This window comes from Protobothrops mucrosquamatus, unplaced genomic scaffold (assembly GCF_001527695.2).
Source record: "Protobothrops mucrosquamatus isolate PMUCROS unplaced genomic scaffold, P.Mucros_1.0 scaffold447, whole genome shotgun sequence".
NCBI lineage: Eukaryota > Metazoa > Chordata > Lepidosauria > Squamata > Viperidae > Protobothrops > Protobothrops mucrosquamatus.
In genome coordinates this window covers 612047-632816 of record NW_015386770.1, presented here as the reverse complement: position 1 = coordinate 632816, position 20770 = coordinate 612047, and the positions used below count along the sequence as shown (strand labels likewise).

Sequence of the window (20770 nt, the reverse complement as noted above, 5' to 3'; positions counted from 1 at the left end):
ACTTCCATAAAGTTAACAAGTAAATTCTATCATTTCATCAAACTACACCTATAAAAAATCATTTTAAACCCTTAATAAGGTTTACAACTTCAATTACTTAGTTATCCTTCAATTATTTAAGCATTAACAATAAGTCCACCTCCAAACAAATTCAATTATTACAGCATAATCATATTTATAATAGTCTTCCTTCGTCATTGTTGTTAATATGTTGGAAGAAACTTTTTTATTATCTTTGATTTCTGTTGCAAGTCTTTGTTCGTTCTGAGCCTTTGCTTTCCTGACTTCATCTTTGCATGTTCTGGCATTTTTTAAAGATGTGGTGCAATGGTTCCGAGATAATATCTGCCAGCTCCTTCAGAACTCTGGGATGTAATCTGTCAGGTCCTGGTGATTTATATTCATCAAGGTTGGATAGGTGTTGTCTTACCATTTTCTTGCTTATTTTAATTTTTGTTTCTAGTTTGTCTTTCGCATTACACATTACATTTGAAAATACATCTGCATCGAGAAGACAGTAGGATTCAAGCCTTAAGGAAAGACAGAATTTCTTGGGGGGATGGAAGAAATGATATTTAAAAAAAACCTTCTTGAAGGCTTCTTTTGTTGTGCTAAAAGGATTAGATAACAGATGGTGTGAAAAACCTTTGCCAGGGACCTTGGGAAGCTGCTTCTATTCAAAGTAAATAATTTTGAGATAGATCAGCTTGTCGCAGACTGATTTCTTTCAGATGTCTTCAGCTGAACAATCTGGAATGGGCCAGTTTCTGAACTGCTGGTCTGGATAGGCAAAGTATTGGTATCCTCTTTGAACCTGAGTATTTTAGATACATAGTAGGGAAAAGTTTGGGAGAATAGAAAAGAAAAACGGTTTTTGCTTTTTATTAGTCCTGAGAAATCTGTATACTGCATAGGGGACAGACAGTAGATATTACTCTTAGCACATAAGACTTAAAGCCTAATTTAACTGATTGCATTTTTATCTCTAAAAAGCTCTTAGAGAAGCTTATATACAGGCTTACAGTTTACAGCAGGCTTATAATCTAAATGATTTGTCACAGAAGGAAAGGAGATGGGGAGGGAAGATGAAAACATTCAAGTACTAATCCTAAAAATTAAATAGTAGTTCTTAAATTATAATCAGCTGCATACAATTCAGGGAGAGGAGGACTAATGGAATGTTGGTTTTTCATGACTTTCTGCAGCTGCCTCTGAAAATGGTTGCATACTGTAAATTGTTAAAAGCTTAAGTATTTATTATTCCTATATTTTTAATGTTATTCTTATTGACACCATAACATTATGTATATATCCTGAGAGCTCACAATACCTTGCTGATCTATTAGAATTCTTAAAATATTAAATTAAATTTATACAGCAATTCAGTTCTAAATAAGGTCTGATAAAGAACAATTTAGTAAATTTCCTGCCACTTCTATAGCCTTGCAGCTCAGACCAACCAAGATGAAAATTGTGGTTCTTCCTTCATGCAGAAAACACTCTCAGTATGTGAATGTAATTTCAGTCTGCAACTCTTTAAAGCAGCTGTGTCTTATACTGTGATTCCATGGAATCTACAGGTCAGACATGTTGCTCATGAATTCAAAAACAAATTAAATCCACTAACTGGGTTGCAAAGAAAACGAAATTTATTGCTAACAAAGAAAAGAAAAGAGTGGTTTGTAAAGCGTGGTGGATCTGAATGAAGACTTCACGCAGGAAGTTCCCAAGCAATGGACCACATGCGAGCCACGTTGAGCAGTCATTTTTATACATCCCATCACAACGCTCCATTCCCTTCCCCTTTGGTCCCATTAGATAGGCCCGCAGAGGTCACAATCTATCAGAAGCACCTAACCGGAATACATTATTTCTGTCTTTGTCTGCTCAGGTTACCTCAACAACTGATATACTACCATATATGGGCATGTTGTTGTTCCTGCAGAAATTCACAGTTTATTTTTTTGTTTTGGTGCACCCCTCCTGTTTATTTTTAAAACATCATTTTCCCTTGAACTGTTTCCCTCAAATTCCCTCCTTTTCTTTTTATACCATTTTTTTAAAACATAAAATTAAAGAAACTTTTGGAGACTGTTCCATATTTCTTGTTCCTGTTCACATTCCACCATATTAGTCCTTTCAATCAGGATTAAAATTTCTACTTACTTAAACTTTAGGTTTTCATAGCCTGAATTGTGATTCTTTGAGGATATATCCACTTTTACTATTAGCATGGTTTCCTTTTTCCCTGTTTCTATAGATTCAGTAATCAATTTCATACTCCCAATTGTACTTTCAACAGTCATTCTGATGATTGGAATTAGACAGGGTAATAATATTAATCCTAGAAATCCTACTGTTAACATAAATAAAGCTTGTTTTCAATTCCTAAACATTCCTCCCAGGAATCCCCCGTCATCAAGTATTCCAGTCCAGGTTTAGACCGGTACATGGGCTATTTTCCTCATTCTATTTGTTATCTCCTCAATGGCCTTCCCTTCATCGTCTATTTGCAGACAACAGTTGGTTAAGTTAAATTTTCCACAAACCCCTCCTTCTTCTGCCAATAAATAATCCAATGCTAACCTATTTTGATAAATTCCAATCCTCATCTGGGTATTTTGTTTAGCCAACTTATTCAATGCTGACGCTATTTCATTAGTAACAATTTCTAGCTGCTTGTAACCTAATAATGTGATTCAGCATATAAATTAGAGTCCTATATCCCCATGATCCATCTTCACCCCAAGTAGCAGGTCCATACACCTGTATTATATGCTCAGGTGGCCATTCATTATCCTTCCAATCCCCAATTTTCAATGATCGCTTTTTCCTAGCTCCCTTATCCTCGTATATTGCTATTCCAAGTTTTTCCCCTTGAGGAATGGGAAGTAGGAAAAAAATTAGGTTTTATATTCCCCAATACACATGAACCACACCAATCGTTAGGAAGGCTGGTATATGCAAATTTTCCACAGATCCAATAAAATCCTTGCAGAGTGGGCCATTCTTGAGATACATTGTTCCATAACCCCTATAAAACTGTGTTATTAAAAGAATTTTGGTCAATACTATGCATAGTTCCCCAATTCTGAATACTTGAATTTCCATAAGATCTCTGGCCGTCGCATACCATGGTTCCTACTTCTTCCTGGTTTTTGGAGCAATTTCTCTGGAAGCAGAAGTGACCTACAATGGATGTTGTTAAGGCCCATTTTTGACTTTTCTTTGTTAATTTAGTAGCCCAAGTAGACGTAATGTTAACATCTTGGATATCAATTTCTTTAGCTTCCCAAGGCCATTGTTCCCCCATATTTGTTCCACCACATACATAGCAATTCTTGACTCCTAGTGTAGTGGCTATTCTTTCTGCTAGATCTGTGAAGAGATTTTTGGTAAGAAAGGTGAGTACCAAGGTATCCGGGTGATTAGCCTTCTCAAGCTCCTCATAAAAGGAGTGGAATAATCTTTTTCTATTGGGGACATATTTTTCCTGGTTACTTTAATGGTGATGCAGGTGTTCGGGTCCTTTCCTGTACCATCAATTCCCAACCTATATTCTTGTGATCCTTCTTCAGGATCCACAAAATGTAAGCATATGGGGGTACAATGGTCTTCTAAGCAATCAGATTGCCTTATCCCCTTGGTTAAATTAAACCAACTGCTCTTCTCTGTCCACACTCTAGGTGGGCCCCTACCATCGGAATACCAAATTGTCTGGGAAGCTCCATAGGCACTTCCTCTCTGTTGTTGTTGGCTGTAAACATATATCCTTTTTGTGAGATAACTCCACTGCCAAAAGGCCCCAACAGGTGGTCCAAGGGCTAAACTTCATGGCATAGCAGGCATCAAAGCAGACCCTACTCTGGTGATTAGCTGAGGTACTGGTGTTTTGTCCTAATAATAATTTTTGACCTTTTCCACCTTGAGAGACAAATACCTGAATAGTTGTTTGATATTTCACACTAGAGGGGTCAACGCATTTAACCCTTCCTGTTTCATTACACAGGGAAAATTGGGTGGTATTATGAACACATGTTCCTACCACCTTCTGGCAGCGTATCTGAGTATGATATGTCAAAGTTTTGATTATCTTATTACCCATTTTGGTGATTTTAATGCAAGCATTGCAATTATCAGAGTTATTTGTACTTTGCTTTTTACTAGTGTTTCTGGTCTAATTTTTAAACAATTGTGATAAAGGGTCCAGCAAATACAGTATGTGTGTTCCTTGTTTTGTCTTTATTACAAGGAGTGCCTAATGGCTTTTACAAACTGACAATTTTGGGTTATTTGATCTTCTTTTATACATTCCACTGTTGCATTTCTATCATAAAACCCTAGGACCTTATTATTAAATTCCCATTGTCCTTTTTCATTCCATACACATCATTGATCTACTTTCATACTAACTATTGTTGTAACCAAAGACAGGCAGAGCACATAGAGTCCTACCATTCTTACCATGTTTTAAACCTCTCCCCTGTTTTTAAGTTTCTTTACTTCTTCTCTTTTGGAACCTCGAAATAGTCTGGTACCCAGTCTTCAATTATTACAATGTCACATTCTTGTTTGCAATAACTGTGAGCTGGTCCAAAAGTCTACACAATGCTGACAACAACAACAATCAAATATACATTTGCAGTCACAATACCAACACATCAGGTAAATTCTGTAATTCTGTTTCATCCACTGTTTGCCTTCCTTTCAGACACAGGATAGGAACCCACTCCTCTCTTGCCCAGTAAGCAATGGCTATATTTAAGAGAAGAAGGAAAATGTTTAAACCTATCCCTATCCAGAAGGTTAGTCCACTGGCAATAATATATGTTCTTATCTCCTTTTCAGGACCAGTTTCAAAGGATTGTCAGAGGTCACAATGGTACAGTCCTCATGAGGTTCAGTCACTGATCCCATAGTTCTTGTATAATGGGTCCACCCTTTTTCAGCAGTCCGGATAGCAGTTTCAGAGGTCAGCAACACCTGGAACGGGCCTTCCCACTTGGGTTGCAATTTATCCCCTTTCCAACTCCGGATCAGGATCCAATCTCTGATCTTGAATTTGTGTACTCCAGAGGCAGTGTTTGAGCCAGCAATTCTTGCCTCCTACAATGGTCAAGATACTGGGACAGTTTATGCACATATTGCCTTAGTACATTATCTTTTAAATGTGTTTTAAATACATATATTCCCTGGGTTGAATCCAACACCAAATAATAACTCATAAGGGGATAATCCTATATCTTTTCTAGTGCATAATCTTAGTAAGACTAAAGGCAAACATTTTGTCCAAGGCATCCTTGTTTCCAATACCAATTTACTTATGGATTCCTTTAGTTTGGAATTTGCCCTTTCCACTTTCCCACTGGGCTGAGGATGCCAGGGGGTGTGAAACTTCCAGTCTATTCCCAAAGCTTTTCCTACCTCGTGTACTAGTGTCCCTGTAAAATGACTACCTTGATCACTATCTACTTGAGTTATTAATCCATATCTGGGGATTATTTGGTCTAATAATATCCTGCACTATTCACTGGGAATGCTTCAATCCACTCTGTTAGATGGTCAATAATCACCAAAATATGCTTATAAGTTCCACTACAGGATAATTCAGTGAAGTCTACCTGGATACACTGAAAAGGTCTATATGCAGGCGGTCTTCTTCCTTGAGGTTGTTTACGCAAACCTGTCTATTAATCTTTTTATAAATTAAGCATTTTTCCATTATTTGTTGTCCTATAGTGTAAATACCCATACAAGCATAGTTCTTCAAAAAGGTGTCTACAAGCGCTTGTGTTTCCCAATGGCTACCTTCATGTAAAATTTCCAATAGCCCCCTTGCAATGGCTTTATTCAGGATTTGCCTTCCATCTGGAAGATACCATTTTCCTACTTCGTCCTCCTGTCCTCCTATCTCTTTTAACTTCATTTTTTGTTCTTCAGAAAATACTGAGATGGGACTACCCTTAATGGTTGGGATTAATAACCTCATTTCTACTTGTTCTTCTTCTCCTCCTGCTCTTTTAGCTTCCTCATCTGCTATTCTATTAATATTGCTTCAAATGAGTTCCCTTTCTGATGCCCACCCACATGTATTACAGCAATCCGGCGGGGTTCAAGCAATGATTTAAGTATCTGTTTAATTAATTCTTCATGTATTAACTCTTTCCCTTTACTATTTATCATCCCTCTTTCTTCCCAAATTTTTCCGAATGTGTGGACTATACCAAGGCATATTTGGAGTTGGTATAAATGCTCTCTTTCTTATCTTTTAACAATTTTAGTACCTGATTTAAAGTATACAATTCACAAATCTGAGCAGACTAAGTCTTAGGGAGTTTTCCTCCTTCCAATAATTCTTTGGTTTGTCCATTTATTATTGCATATCCATTCTTCTTTTCACCCATTTCCACTCTAGAAGAACCATCTATAAACAATGCTTCTCCTTCTATTAAGGGGAGCTCTTCCAGGTCAGGTCGGATTTTTGTTTGTAATTGTATCACTTCTGTGCAGTAATGTTCCAATCCTTCCATATCCACTTGATGGTTATTGGCTAAAAATTGGGTGGGGTTTAAGTTATGGTCTGTGGTTAAGACCAAATCATCCTTTTTCATTAATATTCCTTCATATTTCAAAATGTGAGAATCCGTTAACTACGAACTGGCTTTTTGTTGTAGGATAGTTCATACTTGGTGTGGAGTACTGACCACTAATGCTCTTCCAAAAGTCAATTTTCCAACTTTCCTGCACCAACAGGGCAGTGGTTGCAATGGCCTGTATGCAACTAGGCATCCTCTAACTACTGGATCCATTATTTTTGAAAGGAAGTCTACGGGTTTCCTTTGTCCAGCCCAATTTTGAGTCAATACTCCTTGGGCCAGCCCATCTTCTGCGTTCACAAATAGGTGAAATGGTTTATCCAAATTGGGAAGACTCAAAACAGGTGCTTGCATTAAAGCCTGCTTGAGGTCTTCAATACTTTTCTTCCCTTTCTCATCTCATTATATGTCCCATGGCTCATCATCAATTAATCTGACATATAAGGGTTTAGTTAAATTGGCATAATTATTTATCCATAATCGGCAATAGCCCACTAATCCCAAAAAAATTCTCAATTCTTTCTTATCTTTAGGTAGCTGCTGTTTAGCTATTCCTTCTATTCATTCCACTGTTATTTTTCTGCTTCCTTCACTAATTAAATGTCCTAAATACTTTACTTCCTTTTCTACATATTGCAATTTCTTCTTAGATACTCTTAGTCCTTGTTCTCCTAAGAAATTCAGTAGCTTATCAGTGGCCAGTGTTATCTCCTGTTACTTCTCTCCGGACAACAGTAAATCATTCACATATTGAATCAAATAAATCCCCCTTGGGGTTTCAAATTTTTCCAGCACTTGTTCCAATATTTGTCCAAATAAATTGGGAAATTCAGTAAATCCTTGAGGTAACACTGTCCATTGTTATTGTTGTTTTCTGCCAGTAAATGGGTTTTCCCATTCAAAGGCAAAAAGGGGCCTTGACTCTTTATCCAGAGGACATGCCCCAAAAGCATCTTTTAGATCTATCACACTGAATCACTTATGTTTAGGTGGAATATGTCCCATTAAAGTATATGGATTAGGGACAACTGGATGCCTAATCCTTACAATTCTATTCAAGAGCCTAAGGTCTTGTACCATTCTGAAGGTTCCATCTGTTTTTTTTACTGGCAGAATGGGAGAGTTGAAGGGAGACATTGTTGGCTCTAAAAGTCCATCTTCAATCAATTGGTCAATGACGGGTTGCAATCCTCTCCTCCCTTCCATTGAAATGGAGTATTGTTTTTGTTACAGTACTTCTCCTGGTGTTTTAAGTTCTATTTTCAAAAGGGGAACTCTAAGTCCTCCTCTGTTTCCTTCTCTTACCCATACTTTGGATTGTATTCTCTTTTCGTTCTCCTCTGTTAACACATTAATTTTAATCTCTTGTCCAAATGTTATGCTTAAGCCGAGAGCATTTAAGGCAGTGATGGCGAACCTTTTAGAGACCGAGTGCCCAAACTGCAACCCAAAACCCACTGATGTATCGTCGGGTGCCAGGTGGGTGAGCCCCATTGGGTGGGCATGGCCCATTGGTGGGCATGGCTTCAATGGTAATGGCAGACTGGGTGGGACTAAAACATTCAATCAATCAATTACAACTTTACAAGATCTTTTTTTTCCTCATGAGAAGTTGAAATTGATTGATTGATTGAACCTTTTTTTTTTCACATGGCGGCGGAGGCCTAAAGCAAAAAGGTTTTATAAAACCCAGCTGAAGGCCTTGGATTGGGGCAACTGTGCACGTGCCCACAGAGAGGGCTCTGCGTGCCACCTGTGGCATGCGTGCCATAGGTTCACCACCACAGATTTAAGGCATCTCTTCCTAACAAATTCACACCTTCCTCTGGTATATATAACATTTCTATTTCAATTCCCCACTCCTTATTTTCTTTTTCATTTGTAATGATTTTAATTTCCGTACTTGAAAGCCTTCCCCTTTTACCCCTGACACTCTGATTGTTTGTTCACTTAGTTGCATTTGAGGGCTTAAGGTAGACACAGAGGTGCATGCTGCTCCAGGATCCACTAAAAACACTATCTCTTCTCTATCGGGTCCTACTTCTAAATTTATCAAGGGCTCATTGTGGACCTTAAAGTAAATTGCCCCTGATACCCCTAAAATTGACTTTCATCTTCTTCCATTAATTTACACACTTGCTGATCCTTCTGCACTTGGGTCTTAAAGTGTCCTTTCTGTCCACACTCAAAACATGCTCTTTCTCTGAATCCCGTTCCAAAACTTCCTCTACCTCTTCCATTTAGTTATTGATACTGTCCTCCTCCTCTGTTTCCATTACTTCCTCTTCCCCTGCCATATGGGGCTCGAGGTGGGGAGGTCCATCTGAGATCTTTCAGGTTGCCTCTAAGAGTTCATTTACTGTTGCAACCATCATTCTTCCTTTTTGTTTCACCTTTTCATTATCTCTCTGCACATATATTTTCTGTGCTTCTTTCAGTAAATCATAAATAGACCTCCCTGTCCAGTTATCCAACTTCTGTAACTTCTTTCGGATGTCTGGCCAAGATTTAGTAACAAATTGCACCCTAACTAGTGGCACATTTGCGGCTTCATCTGGATCCATCTTTAAGTCTTTGTAAAAAGGCAGCAGGGGATTCCTTTTTTTCTTGCTCTATTTGTAGTGTTTTTGACATATTCTGTGCCTTTGGCACAGCTTCCCTCATTCCCCGTATAATCATAGTTCTTAGATCTTCTATATTCTGTCTATCTACTGGATTATTATTATTCCAATTTGGTCTTGTTAATGGAAATTTAGCTTCCCTCTTAGGTGGTGGATTATTCCCTCCCTGGGGATGTTCCCTGTCCCATATCTTCATTGCTGCTGTACGAATGAGTTGTCTTTCTTCAGCAGAGAACAAGGTATTCAAAATGGCCATAATTTTGTCCCACGTGTAAATATTTGGCCCTAATAAATTCTCTAGCTGTTCCGCTGTTTCTAAAGGATCATCTATCAGGTTTTTAAGTTCTTTCTTAAAGGCCCGTACCTCAGATGCCCGACGGGATTCCTGTACAAAACTAATTATGGGCACCCCCTGAGCGTCAATTCCATTGGGCACCTCCCTTAAAGGGAACAGAGTTGGGTCCTCCATTTCCTTGTCTTTAGGGAAGGGCAAATTTTCAATATCTTTTTTACACTGTTCTAATTCCCTTCTGAGATTTTTATACTTCTTATTCTTCTTTTTAGTAATTGGAAGAGTTTCGGGTCTGGTCTCTGCCAAAAGGGGTGGACCTTGTGGGATGTTTTGAACTTCTGGAACAAGTCCGGGGTTATATGGAGGGGGAAAATATCAGTGTTGCCTATCTTCCTTGTCCTCTTCTTCTTCCTCTTGGTTCAAATAAACTGTAGTATACACCAGATCTGCTGATTCTACCCATTTATCAGGGATCCAAATTAAGGCATAATCCAGTTCATTGTCTAAGGACCTGCATGATTTTTGTTTAACATATTCATACAAGTGTTGGCACGCAAAATAGTCAGTAGTTTCCATACACGGTCATTCTATTCTCTCATCTTCCCATCAAATAAAACAACACAAATTAACCATATCTTCCTTGGTCAAATTCAACTTAATAATGATCTTATTATAAGGGTTTTTTCCCCAATTGGCCAACAGGATTCCTAATGGACTTCCCTGATCAATGTTCAATTTGGGGTTCTTTCTTATTTTCTTTACACATTTCTTCTTTTGGGATCCTCCTGAATTACCCATACTGGTTTACCATCTGTTCTTTTACCCTTACCAATCTAATGAGACCACGATTAGCTTCACCAAGCTGCTTTCTCTTTTTCCCCACCAATCTCCTCTCAGAGGTATGGAAATCAGGTACTCAAGAGTCCGCACTCACTTTGCCTTGCAACCCTATGGTTCTTGGGACGTCTCAAGCACTCCTCTCACAGATCTCAGATTCACACAGTCCTACCCAGTCCTCCACCTGACTGCCTAGGCAGTTATTTCCTCTGGTTTACCCCAGATAACTCACCTAGGTTCATGCACGAAGTTGCCCAGACACTGAGGTTGGTAATTCGTCACTGATCCCTTCTTTCATCATTTTCTTAGCAACCTCTATTTGGGTCTATGGAAGCTGAACATCGATTCCAGATCTCGATCCCTGGAGTTCGAGATCAGACCGTTGAACTCAATGAAGCATACCTTCCAATGTCATCTCCAGGTTCTCCGGGATCCAGAAATGAGTGTTCCTTGAGGCCCCCCCTTTGGGCACCAAAACTGTTGCACATGAATTAAAAAACAAATTAAATCCATTAACTGGGTTGCAAAGAAAATGAAATTTACTGCTAACAAAGAAAAGAAAAGAGCGGTTTGCAAAGCGCAGTGGATCCAAGTCAAGACTTCACGCAGGAAGTTCCCTAGCAACTGACCACACGCGAGCCACGTTGAGCAGTCATTTTTTTTTGTAAAAAGGTTTTATTGGTTTTTTCCATTTTTACAAAAGCTTAGGACACAACATGGTGGTCAGGGTGACAAATCATTCTAAAACAAAATCATATAAGTATAGCTCAGATTAATTATCAAAAATTTCTTCTCTATTTCCCAAATATAATGTTGCTTATTAAAATTAATAGAGTTTTAGGTAAAATTCAATCAAGCAAAAATCATCAATCACATTGCAATTATAATAATCTATATCCTGTTTTTAAGCTTTACTAATTACAGTTCTCATACTTCAATTACGTTTTAATGAACATATAGTTGGGATTTCAGGTATCCTTAATGATAAATCATTCATTGAGACTAATTTTTTTCCTATCACAAATAGTTCTTCCTCTCTCTCTCTATTACAACATGGTTATCATATTTAAAATAATAATATAACTCCAACAAATACAATTCTATTTTTAAGAATATATTCTGTCATTTCATCAATCTACATCTGTAACAAATCTTTTTAACCCCTTTAATAAAGTTTAGACCTTCAAATACTTATCAGCTATAATATCAGAAAATTACCATCCTTCGTTCATTATTAAATCAGACAAAATCTCTCTCTCTATTACAGCATAATTATCATGTTTAAAATAATAATGTAAGTCCAACAAATACATTTCTATTTTTAAAAATATGTTCTATCATTTCGTCAATCTACATCTATAAAATCTTTTTAACCCCTAATAAAGTTTACCCCTAATAAAGTTTACTCCTTCAGCTATGATAACAGTACATTCACATCCTTCATTCGTTATTAAATCAGACAAAATCTCTAAAGTCTTTTTAACCCATCAAGTAACATTTTATATCACGTTTAAACCTAACTCTAGCTTTCTTTCTATGCCAAGTTGGTTCCCATATTAAAGCTTTTCGGTTATCAAGCCTCAAAATTTGGTTACAAAAATTTCTGACCAATTCAAACTGAACAAAGTTTTCTTCCTTTTCTGCCAATATCATCTGAATGTTATATTCACTTTTATTCCATATTATAGTTAAAAGTAAATTATCCCTTTGTTGTAATTTTCAGAGAATTGTATCTGGATGTCAATCTCTGTTATTTTTGGTAGTTGAACTGAATCAATTACGATTATTCCTTGGTCATTGAAGTTATCCATCAGTTGTAGGTAATATGTGTAAAATTAGTTGGCTCAGTGGTTTCCGCATTTTCTCCCAGTGTAATTTCACAGTTGGGTTGTAAGCATAATTCCTCTGTCTCTTTAAATTGTATATCTTGATGTATAGAGGCCTTTCAGGATTACTCTGCTCTTCCTCTATTGTTCCTTGTTCTATAACTTGATTCATTATTGGAGGATCAATTTGAGGTTCCAAAGTAGCATCTTTAAGTTGTTTCCAAGGTTTCAAATAAGTTTTGAAGTCTTCTGTGAATTCTAAAAATTTTTCCAGTATTAAATCATAGTCAAGGTGTGGGTAACTTTCTTCCATTTTGGTGGTAGACTAGCCTATTCCTTTATTAGAGACTGTATTTGAAAAAGATCCACAAATGTCCGCCTCCAAAGGTCTAATAGCCAGCTTCACCACCCAGCTGTCAAGTTATCTTTTCTCTTCTATTATCATATGAAAGTCCAATCCCTTTTCAAATAACAAAGAGAAGTACAGTTGCAATGTCACTTTTCACCACCAGATGTCCTCAGTGGACTGTAAAGTCCTTTTTCCAAGTTAATGAAGTTAAAGAAAAAAATTTTTTCTCTTTCTTTAAAAAGTTAACAAGAGAGGTGTCTCCAGCATTATAAAAATTGAAGGTAACAATGTCCCCTTTTTCTTCTTTTCCCCTAAATATCCCTCCCCAAAAAAAGTCCAATAGTAAAAAAAAACAAGCAGAAAAACAAAAAAATATTAATTTCTTTTCTTTTTAGCTCTCTTTCCCATATAGGCAGCCGCCACTTTCTTAGAAAAGGGAAATAGTCAACAACTCTTTAAAGGAAAGTAATCAGGACAGCGAGAGAAAAGAAAGGTCTCACCCGGATTCACCAGGGTGGTTCTTCATGTTTAGCTGGTCTTTTGACTTGCGGTTGGTGTGGCTAGGTGATCGGCCATTTTACTGGCTGATCTTCTTCTCCGTCGGACAGCTCGTTAGCTCGGACAGCTGGAGGAGCCGCCGCTCCTCTGCAACCAAGCAAAGCCTCCTCGACGGTAGTTGCAATCTCCAGGGCAACTTTCGACCCACATAAGGGTCTACTGGCGGAGGGAAGCTAGCCGACGAAGAGAAAAATCTCTTCGTATGACTAGAGGCACTGCGATCCGGAACCGGAAGTCGAGCAGTCATTTTTATACATCCTATTGCACCGCTCCTTTCCCTTCTCCTTTGGCCCCATTGGATAGGCCCGCAGAGGTCACAATCTATCAGAAGCACCTAACCGGAATACATTATCTTTGTCTTTGTCTGCTCAGGTTACCTCAACAACTGACATACTACCATATATGGGCATGTTGTTGTTCTGGCAGAAATTCACAGTTTATTTTTTGGTTTTAGTGCACTCCTCCTGTTTATTTTTAAAACATCCTTTTCCCTTGATCTGTTTCCCTCAGACACATGGTTCCAGGAAAAGATATAGCTCCTTTAAAGAGTTGCAGATAGAGGCCAAGTATGTTCAAATATGTTCATATAAGAACCTAGAACTGTTAGAAGCTATAAAAACAAGTTTCCCAAGAAACAATTATTGATTCTTTGTTGTGTTCCTGACTCAACACTTTGGGCTGAAGCTGGAATGGTTCCAATTAAAACTCATATCTAAATAGCATGTTACTGGCTGAAACTAATATTCAATCCACGCTGTCTGAATTCTTTGATTCTTCAAGACAAATTCCAGGCTTCTTGGCAAAATTTACTTGGTGCCAACCTAATCTATGTGGATTCTCTTCTTGATTTATTGATTCCATTGGTTTTGATAAGGCTAAACATCTTTCAAGCAATATGACAGAAACATGGCCCTGTAATATTATTGTCAACTATCAAACAAATTTGGCTGAAGCCATTTTTCCTTCATTTTCGGTTGCCACAGAATTGGGAGGGGGGATGAATATTTTTTAGTTTAGTCAAAACAATAAATTGCTCTGTGGGAATCAAGGTCATTGCTGATTGCATTTTGGCGGGCTAAAGCTTCCATTAGAAAACCCATGCAAATAGTTAATTGGGGAATGTGATTTATGACATATTATTGGGTTGGGAAGTTCAACTTTATAACATTGTAACCTTTGAGAGGGACTTGGTCTTGGTTTCACTTTTGATCATGCCAATACTATGTAGCCAAATAAATATGTTCTTTAAGGAAACTTTTTGCCTTGGAGTTCCCTTTTACTGGTCTCATCTATCAGAACCATGACATTAAACCAAGACTCCAATTTATTTTAGAACGTGGGGTCCTGAGCCCTGGTTGCCTACCCAGAACCTTTGGGAGGATGACAAAGACTCAGGGAAGATGCCAAGATGGAAAAGAAGGGGGAATCGGCTGTGAGCCTTGGTGCTACGGCAGCAGATGGAGGACAGGCCACCACCCAAGTGGAAAGTGCAGCCCCAGCAGCCGGAGCAAGACTGAAAGCCCGAGACGTCCAATTTGAGCTGTTGGTGCAACAAGAGGGAGCCTTACCCATGGGGAAAACTTGGCATTCAGAGACAGCTCAGCCACGGAAGAACAATGTGAAAGCTGCACAAGCTGAGTTCCCATTGATCTCATCCCACAGATCTCAGTCGCCGGATCGGAGGAAGGCAAAGTGGTTGGCCGCTTGGGATGAATCAGGGGAATGGAAATACCTGACCGCCATCTACAGCCATTCCGTCAAATGCTTAAGAGAGAGGTTTGAGAGTCTGGAGATGGAAGAAGGAGAGCTGATCACCCATCAGATACTCTCCAGTGAGCGAGAGGACAAACATCTCCATGACCATCCACCGCCACAGCAAAGCCCTAGTCCCATAGCAATGACTCGTACTGCCTCCCCATTGCCTATAACAGCCTTAACTTCAAGCCTGGTGCATTTGCAGAGTCTTGACTGACATTGATGTGCGCCAGTCCTGAATGTCAGCAGTTATATGCCTGAGTGCCACTGACATCCTGACAACCGACACCGACACCATGCCAGCCCTGATCACTACTAGTGCCAGGTCAGCCCTGACCATTACCCATATTGAGCCAGCCCTGATCGTTACCGGCTCCAGATCAGCCCTGACCATTACCCATGTCGAGCCAGTCCAATCGCTACCGATGCCAGGCCAGCCCTGATCGTTACCAACGTTGAGCCAGCCCTGACCATCACTGGTGCCTTGCTAGCCCATGACCAAGGGTTTACCAAGCAGGGAGCTTACAATGAGACTAGCGCCAACCGTCTGGCCTAATACAAGCCCTCTTAGAGCAGTGCCCAGTGGACCCCCGTCCCCTCAAGCCCATATTTGACGGGGATCCTGGGAAGCTATCTTCCTTTCTGAACCAGGTATTCACTCACATGAATTGTAATGCCTGTGCCTACCCAGACCAACCCAGTATGATTGATGCGGTGGCAGTGAACCTAGAAGGGGAGGCAGAGGAGTGGATGAATTGTCTGCATGATGAGCAATCACCAGAGCTGTGGGATTTCAACCTATTAATATGCGGACTGAGAACCAGACTCTAGGATGAATCTCAAGCTCTTCAGGCTGAAAAGGACATCCATGGATTGAAGCAGAGGGGCCGATTGGTGAAAGAGTACATGCAAGAGTTCCAGAGGGTGGCTGGATGGATCAGGCAGTGGACTGAGCGGTCACTGGTCCACCATTTTAAGGCCAGGCTAGATCATGATTTGTTACAAGCATGCACCTACAGGGGGATCCCTAACCAGCTGCACGAATGGTACCGTCTGGTGATAAATTTTTAGACATTGAGCTGAACAGCTACCAAAAACCTTCTGCACTAGGACCCAGACCAAAGCAGGATCAAGTGAGATGTAAGGTTCCTCGATGGCCCTCACCTGCCATGACCACCAGAGCCCCTAGAGCTCCTTCGGGACCTCTGATCAAATGCTTCTGATGCGGTCAACTAGGGCACTGGGCAGCCAACTGTCCAGTCCCTTTTACTCTGCCAAAAAGTGCACCTGCTGCTTCTGCAAAACCCAAGAGAGGATCCTGACCAATACATGAAAAATCGAATTGGGCCAGCTAAGAGCAAGCCATGGAGGTCATCTCTCCTCCCCAAGGAAAACCTGAGACCCTGACTGAAAGTTTCCCTCTGCCTCCTCCTTGCGACAGCAATGATGAAGGAGAAGACGACCCAATAGTGTGTCAGCCTGTCCCACCTTTTGCCTTCTCTGCAAACTCTTGGTCCCTAGGACGGAAGTGCAAATAGATTTACATGTAGTAGTTGACTCTGGTTGCATCCACAGTGTTCAAACTAGGCATTTGTGCTAAAGTATTGCCCATGCCCATGAGGTTCGAACAGGCAGATGGATCCCTGATAGGCGGGGCTCCACCCACTCACTTGACTGAACCAGTACACCTAGAGCTAGGGAAGCATTGAGAATTTATCCGTTTTGTGGTGGTCCCAAAAATGACTAAGGCAGTAATTTTGGGACTAGCCTGGCTAGACAAATGGCAGCCCATGATCTGGTGGGAAAACTCGATGACCTCCAAGGTCCTTTCCAACATTATTATTATTATTATTATTATTATTATTATTATTATTATTATTATTATTATTATTATTATTATTATTATTATTATTATTATTATTATTATTGCTAGCAACAGGATCTTCACCTCCCACCCCCACTAGTGACACAAGCAAAGCCCAGAGGCAATCTCTTGAAACCCTGAAAACTGCCGTAAACTCCCCGCCTGGGATACGCTCGTCCCAAATGAATACCAAGACTTAGCTGAGTTATTCAGTGAAACAGAGTGTGACTTCCTGCCTCTCCACAGAACAACTGATTGTGCTATTGAGATTTTTGCCAGGAGCCAAACTGCCCAAGCCAAAAATGTACTCAATGACTCCCTGCGAGTTGAGAGAACTGAGGGAGTACATTGATAAGAACTTGGCTAGAGGGTTCATTCAGCCAGCAAAATCCCAAGTAGCTGCCCCTGTGTTTTTTAAAGAGAAAAAAGATGGGTTGCTGAGGCTGTGCGTGGATATTGAAGGGTTAAAGAGTCAGTGTGGAGAAAATGTACCCCCTCCCTTTAATGAAAGACATGTTAGCCCAAACATGTCAAACACAAGGCCCGCAGGCCAGATCTGGCCCACAAAGTGGTTTCATGTGACCCGCAAAGCCATCCTGGAAACAGTGAAGGAATGGCCCCCACTGCCTTGGCCCCGGCCCAGGCCGGCTGGGAGCCAATGTACAATTTCATGGTGGTCTTCCATGCTGGAACACACTCAGTCTTAGCTCCACAAGGTTGTCCTGGAAACAGCGAGGGACTGGCCCCTGCTGCATCAGTCCCGCCCCCAGGGCATGCACTGGGGAGGTGTCACCCTTCATGAGGAATGAAGAAATGCACCATCGCCTGGAAGTGGCCAGCAAATGGCCCTTGCCTACTTCACATATCCGGCTTAGTTGGCTCTGGGGGAGGGGATGCTGTGAGCAGCATGAGAGTCAACATTACCTACACAACACTGCCCAGCCTGTCTGGTTTTGACAGGCAGTGGGATGCTCTCACAGCACTGAGAGCTGGGCCAAGTGGTGCAAAGCTGGTGAGAAGCGCAATGCTGCCCAGCCCCCAGTCTGCCTGGTTTTGGCAGGCAGCGAGGTACGAAGCTGGCAAGCTTCGCACCCTCCGGCTCAGCATCTCGGCTCTGTGAGGAGAGCGCCCTGCTGCCTGCCGAAACTGGGCAGGCTGGGGTCTGGGCAGTGTTGCATTTCTCGTCAGATTTGTGCTGCCTGGCTCAGCTTCTCAGCCTGTGAGGAGAGTGCCCCGCTGTCTGCCGAAACTGGGCAGGCTAGAGGCTGGGCGGTGTTGCGCTTCTCGCCACATTCACGCCACCTGGCTCAGCCTCTCAATGCTGTGAGAAGAGCACCCCACTGCCTGCCAAAACTGGGCAGGCTGGGGGCTGGGCAGCGTTGCACAGGTAAGGTTGACTGTCACACTGCTCGTGGTGTCCCCTCCCCCGGAGCCCACCAAGCTGGATATGTGAAGTAGGTGAGGGTTATTTGCTGGCCACTTCCAGGCGATGGTGCATTTCTTCATTCCTCACGAAGGGTGACACCTCCCCAGCTGCATTTCTTGCCTCTCCCTCCCTCATCTCAAATATTTTCCCACCATTCTGTTCAGAAGGAAGGAAGGAAGGAAGGAAGGAAGGAAGGAAGGAAGGAAGGAAGGAAGGAAGGAAGGAAGGAAGGAAGGAAGGAAGGAAGGAAGGAGGGAGGGAGGGAGGGAGGGAGGGAGGGAGGGTGATTGGAATAAGAGGGAAGGAGGATCTGAGGGAAGTCCTGCCTTAGTACTGCCATGCTGCCTTTTCGCCATCCCCTTGCCCCCTCCTCCTGGCCTATCCTGGCCCATCCTATCGCTAAGGATTTTTTGGTTACAAAGCCAGATCTCCTCCCATGGAGATCTTTGCCCTCGCACCCATCATGAGCAACCTGGCTAAGAAGAGCAAGCACAGCAGCAACAGCCTTGAGGAAGAGGTAAGTGCAGCTGGCCACCCCATTGGGGAAGTGGGGCTGTGTTTGGTGCCATGGGAGCTCAAGGGCTGGGCTGTGCATTTGACCTCTGCTGCCCAGGGCTCCGGGCAGCCCGCCCCACCATCAAGCCCCCCTGCATGGCCTGAGAAGGACAGTGAGGCTCCTCCAGTGGACCATGCCTTGGTGCTAGCCCTGGTCCCACCCCCCTCTGCTGGAGACCCTCGAATCTGCTCCAGTCTGCCCAGGCCCCCACAGGCACTTTTGACGTGAGCGATGTTGAGCTGGCCATGCCCACTCAGTAGGCCACACCTACCCCAGCCACAACCACCTAGTAGGCCATGCTCACCTTGGCCACACCTGGCACCCCATGGGCAGCCACAATGCTGATGTGGCCCTCAGTTAAATTGAGTTTGACACCCCTGCTCTAATTCATGAAATTATTTTCTCCACCATTGTCTGTTTGCATTTTTCCTCGCATACATTTCTATAACCATTACATTCTATGAAAGCTGAGAAGAAAAGCATTGAAGCTGCAGAGATATGCTGCATATTTGGAAACTATATTGAATTCTCAGCTCACTTCACAATTCTGACTGTGAGCTAGCAAAGGGATTGCTGGGAGAAGAGGGTGATTTCTTTGTTTAAAGACATGGTTCATCTTTTTTCCTTAAAGAGCCATCAAGGAGCTTGCAGAATGAAATTCAATACAGTCACTTGTTAAACAATGTGTTAAATAATTAATAAAGTCAACTAATTTAAGTACCAAAATTAAAAAGCTTTATCATTTCCCCTTCCCTTTCCAAATATGCAACAATCCAACTATAGATAATTGCATGTTGAACTGCCATAATTTTGTTGTGCATTGGACCAGGTTTTCAATGGAATTGTGGAATATAACAGAAACCTATCAAGAGAATTCTTTAGGAGAAAAGAGATTTTGAATCTGGAGAATAAATAGAGAAGGGAAAAAAAGCAAAGCATCATAATGGCACATTAGGTCCCATCCCATAATATCTGGTCAGATTTCTTTTGAAGCTGTGTAACTTGGCATAGATTTATTATTATCACTTTCTCTTCTTTCCGATGGGGATAAATGAGATAACAAAATCCCTGACAACAATACCAAGACATCGAGTAACTAGTCATGAAAGTCAAAGACATGGGGACACAGGTGTTTTTTTTTTTCTTTTATACTTGCAACAAAAAGTAGGCATCCAATAAAGGAATGCAGAACCATGGAAATAAATAACTGGCTTAAGGGATGGTGCCATAGAGAGAACTTTGGATTTTTTGTCCATGGTCTATAAAAGCTGCATGGGGTCTTTTGCCAGGGAATGGGCTACACATAACAAGAACCAGAAAGAATGTTTTTTAGAAACCTACTGACTTGCCTTATCTGAAGGGCTTTACACTAAAACTGAAGGGGGAGGGACGCTGAGTTTTAGAAGCTAATTTCAATTACAAACCTCAGAGCAATCAACCAAGTCATAACAAAGAAAGGGAACTGAGACATAAAACAGGTGATGAAGAAAGCAAACCTAGGTTCAGTCAAAAAGGACACAAATGCCTATACACCAATGCTCAAAATATGAGGAACAAATAGGGTGAACTATAAATCTAGTACATAAGGGCAAGTATGATATTGTTGTCATTACCAAAACTTGATGGGATGAAACTCATAACTGAAATGTGTAGCTAGAGGGATTTAAATTATTCAAAAAAAAATGTAGAACCTTACTTTTTTCACCATTGAATTTCATCTAACAAAATGAAATTCAATGGTGAAAAAAGTAAGGTTCTACATTTAGGCAAGAAAAACCAAATGTACAGGTATAGTATAGGGGGTACCTTGCTCAATAGTAGTAACTGTGAGAGGGATCTAGGAGTCCTAGTGGACAATCACTTAAATATGAGCTGCAGCTGCCAAAAAAGTCAACTCAGTGCTGGGCTGCATTAACAGAGGGATAGAATCAAGATCACGTGAAGTATTAATATCACTTTACAATGCCTTGGTAAGGCCACACTTGGAATACTGCATCCAGTTTTGGTCACCACGATGTAAAAAAGATGCTGAGACTCTAGAAAGAGTACAGAGAAGAGCAACAAAGATGATTAGGGGACTGGAGGCTAAA

At 41.0% G+C, this 20770-nt stretch overlaps 1 protein-coding gene across 1 annotated transcript in view; it reads right to left on the bottom strand.

The window, feature by feature from the left end:
* Positions 1 to 20770, bottom strand: part of LOC107287849 (ribonuclease H1-like) — a 31403-nt gene that overhangs the window by 9683 nt on the left and 950 nt on the right. The gene's annotated exons all lie outside the window — the stretch shown is intronic.